This window comes from Saccopteryx bilineata, chromosome 8 (genome assembly GCF_036850765.1).
Source record: "Saccopteryx bilineata isolate mSacBil1 chromosome 8, mSacBil1_pri_phased_curated, whole genome shotgun sequence".
NCBI classification, from domain to species: Eukaryota; Metazoa; Chordata; class Mammalia; order Chiroptera; family Emballonuridae; genus Saccopteryx; species Saccopteryx bilineata.
Window position 1 is genome coordinate 41200357 of NC_089497.1, and position 4645 is coordinate 41205001.

The window sequence follows — 4645 nt, forward strand, 5'->3', positions numbered from 1 at the left end:
CTTCCAGCTATGGCTCAGCTCCAGGAACCTGAGGAGTTTCACCACAGCATCAGTGCACTTTCCTCATTAAGGCAAAGGGAACAAACGCAAGCCAGGTGACTAGTTAAGAAAGTTACAAAATTAATGGAGAAGGGGTAGAGGGTAAAGGACAGACATTCCAACTGAGAGGCTGGTTGGCCATTGGGGAATTTCTTGATTAGCTGCCATTAGGAATGTTTAAACTCCAAGAGGCACTGGCTGGCTGATTCTCTAGCTAGAATACATAGGTTCTTCTTGGAGTAGAGGCTGAAGGAGCAAGTACCAGAGTGGAAGGAACTTCCAGAAGGAAAAACTAGGGAGGGCTCACCATCCAAAGCCTGAGACGGAATATCTTGTGGTATGTAAGTGAGAAGTGGAGGCTAGCTATTCCTTTCACCTCAGAACAGTCACAACAAACTGCCAACGCACTGACTGTTACTTGCTCCAAGCCCCGCCCCAAACCACACTCATTGGCATTGAATTTATAGCCCCTGATTTGATTGGCTGTTGAAGTACAGTCCTCAAAGATGCTACAAGGCATCATTCCCTTGCACATCTTGAGCAACCACTGAAGCCTTAGCATGTTTATATTTTTTTTATAAAAAATAATAGTGAAAAGGAACCTCCAGAAATTGTATTGTTATGTTAATTTAAATCTTTGGTACAGTGAATTTCTGACAAAGGGCCCATGAAAACTATTTCTCCCAAATACTGGTAGCAGGAAGTTTCCTCAATAAGAAGAAAGGATAGTAGACATTTTAAAATGTGAGGACACAGGTTTCTGAGTTAGGAGGAAGAAAAAAAGAACAGCTATTTTGGGTATGTAAGAGAATGGAAATCTAGAAAGCCAGGCAAGGAGAACTTTCACTTCTGCTTCACTTACTGGGGAAATTTTTAGTAATAATGATATACTAATTTTTTTCTTTTTTGTGTGTGTGTGACTGAGACAGAGAGAAAGAGAAAGAGAGAGAGAGACACACACAGAGAGGGACAGATAAAAACAGACAGACAGGAAGGGAGAGAGATGAGAAGCATCAATTCTTCATTGTGGCACCTTAGTTGTTCATTGATTGCTTTCTCATATGTGCCATGACCAGGGGGCTACAGCAAGGGTTTGAGTGACCCGACCCCTTGCTCGAGCCAGCGACCTTGAGTTCAAGCTGGTGAGCTGTGCTCAAACCAGATGAGCCCATGCTCAAGCTGGCGACCTTAGAGTTTTGAACCTGGATCTTCTGCATCCCAGTACTATGCTGTATCCACTGCACCACTGCCTGGTCAGGCACTAATTTTTTTCTAAGCATAATATGTAAAGGATATTTTAATTGAAATTGCTTAGTAATATTATCATAAAGGCTATTTTCATAGTCCCATGCTTACCATAAAATATTTTAGGATACATATAGCAATGAATTTGAAGTCTAGATACTTCTTTGGCTCGTGTGAAACCTTTTAAAATTTTACTCACACAAAGCCATTGTGAAGCTATTTCAATCCCTATGAAAAGGAATGTGCATTAAAAAGAGGTCAAGGAATGGGAAAGTGAAAAGCAAACCTACTAAGACAGAAGTAAAGTATAGGCTAAAGAATCTGATTAAATTCTCCTCCTAGCTCACAAAGAAGCATTCACAGCTTCATATATGGTCTTGTGGCCACAAAGCAGTAGACTTTGCTGAAAGAAATTCTCTTCACAAAGTTGACAATGGAAATCCATTTTGGGCATTGTCAGTCAAGAAAACTAGGAAAGACTTTTAAAACTGATTGTGTACACTTAATATTTTAATGAAATAAAAGTTGAGATTGTTTATGTGTAACTCATTTAGATGAAAATATAAAGATCATATTCAAGGTATCTTCTATTAGATTTCAAATTAGACTGGCAAGGAAACAATCACTGTATACACTGTAAAAAAGATATTGACATTTATTTTGGAGTTATTTTATTTTCTGTTCTCTGTGTTTAATTTTTTTCCTCAGTATCACTTAATTCTACCCCAATTAATACAAGGAACAGGTCGCTATGCTTTTCTGTTATTTATTATTTGGGTGCATTTCAGTGAAAAATAGTCATGGTTATTTTTATAATATCTATTGTGATTAATCTTCTCTCATCCGTATTCACCTTTGAAAATTTTGATTATGTCCTTAAAAAATTTCACCATTGTTGGGCAAATGAGTTTGTAAAATTTGTATTTTTTGAGTTTGCTCACTTTTACCGTTAAAAAAATGGCGCTGGGCAGTGCCAGGTATGTGATCTGTGAAACCGCAAATTACCTTCCTGCTTGGGAAGGGCCATTGTCTTGCTAATGTTTGCTGTTGAGAGATTTTCACACCAGAAAGTTAAGAGAAAGAGCAGAAGGGGAGGAGAGATTCTGCTCCCACCACTGAGAGGTGCAGTAGGATTTCTTTTTCCTCCCTGACCCCTTGCCCTCCAGGGGAAAAGCAGGTTTCTGGCTTTTCCCTTGACTTTCTTCTGCCTTGCCTGTCTTGGTGCGACACCAATAAACAGAATGGCCCACCATTCTCCAGCTCCACTGTTTCTTTACCGTCTGCCCAAATTCAATAAGAACCTGCATGCGAATGGCCACGATGGTGGCAGCCCTTGACCTTACAACCATTATTACATTTAAGTGTTTTATGATAATATACGAAGACCTATTGATGCTGTCTGTGATTTTTTATTTCATTTTAAAGTGAAATCTACCCTTTATGATTAAGAAGTTTAATGTATGTTAAAATCTATTTATTTCTAATTTTAATAAACTGATTTCTTAAGAAAAACTGTTTAACTCATATCCCTTCAGAACTGTTTTGGTGCATAGTAAATGCCACAAGAGTGACATAGTTCGTGTACTGTAATCATTCAGAAGAGACAAGGTCATGGTCACTTTTCACTGAGATGATTGATGAAATGTTCTCCAAAGGAATCAGGATTTGATCCTTTTTAAGATCAGCAGGAACTGGTGGAACAGATAAGTGTAGTGAAGAAATGGAGGTATTGCCCTGGCCGATTGGCTCAGTGGTAGAGCATCGGCTTGGCGTGCAGAAGTCCCGGGTTCGATTTCCGGCCAGGGCACACAGGAGAAGCGCCCATCTGCTTCTCCACCCCTCCCCCTCTCCTTCATCTCTGTCTCTCTCTTCCCCTCCCGCAGCCAAGGCTCCATTGGAGCAAAGATGGCCCGGGCACTGGGGATGGCTCCTGGGCCTCTGCCCCAGGCGCTAAAGTGGCTCTGGTCTCAACAGAGTGACGCCCCAGAGGGGCAGAGCACCGCCCCCTGGTGGGCAGAGCGTTGCCCCTGGTGGGCGTGCCGGGTGGATCCCGGTCAGGCGCATGTGGGAGTCTGTCTGTCTCTCCCCGTTTCCGGCTTCAGAAAAATACAGAAAAAAAGAAAGAAAGAAAGAAGGAAATGGAGGTATTTGGCAAAATAGAAATCATCTTACCTGCATTATTTCTATATATTTCAAGGGAATGCAGAGATAAATGATAAATGACTTGTTTTAAAGCAGCTTACTTGTACGTAAACACTTATCAATAATGTGGTATGTATAATAATAAAAGCAGTTCTGTTCAGTATTGTTGGAGAAGGTCATGGAGTTATAAATGTTGGTTGTCTTAGAGTTAGACCCAGGCAGTTGGAAGTCGCTTACCCCTCCCCTGTCCTTGGAATATATATATGTTCAGCCCACTGTTCCCAAATTGAGAGTCATTTTCGAGGACACAGCCTTGAGAGAGCAATGTTTTGTTGAGACCATCTGAATGATATATTCATGAGACTGAACAGAGGTAAGCCCTCTATGTGGACTTTTAAAATTTTGACAGGTGAATGGGAATCTACTAATCTTGCAATCACCTAAAACAAGCTTTGTTAAGTAGGTTCCTTGTTTATTAAATCTGCTACCTGCCAGTCTGGGGTGGTCTGCCTCTTTCTTCAGTCTCTCCATGTCCTCCGTGTATGGGGGCCAGTTTTAGGGTTCACCCAGAGCCCCCATGTTTTCGAACCAACGGTTATTTATACAAAAACATAATGAACTTTCTCTGAGAATGAATAAGAGATTGGCATCAATCAGGTAATGTCTTAGCAGATTTTGAGAGATAAACTAAGGTTACACAGGGTTTTGTGAAATACTATAACGTATTTGGGATATTATCAATAGTTCACTGTAGTGGAACATTGGAGCAATATTATGTCTTGTTAGGTAAAAGACTAAGGAAGCTGAGGAGTAAATATGTATGATGGGAATTAAGATAGAGTCAGTAGTTGAGTACAGCATGATTGGAAAATGGTCTCAAAAGTTGAAAAGTTGAGTAGACAGAAATCTTGATTTCCTACATGCTGCTCAACACTGCAGACTGCCATTTCTCCAAATGGCACAGAATTCACGTTTCTCCCCACCCCCATTCCCTTTCTCTTTGTTATTTAAAACTGAAAATGGAAAAAAAAAAGTGTGTTTTTTCAAACACTTTCTCACTTTCCCCAATTACCACCTCTGAAAAATAACAAATTTTATTAAGATAAGAAAGAATGATTAATAGAGGCGTTAATGGCTTCACTGGAAATCCCACCTGCCCCTGCCTCGTCTGCGCCTGTGTCTGGTGGGGAGGATGGAGGGGGAGGAGTGAAGCGCAGGC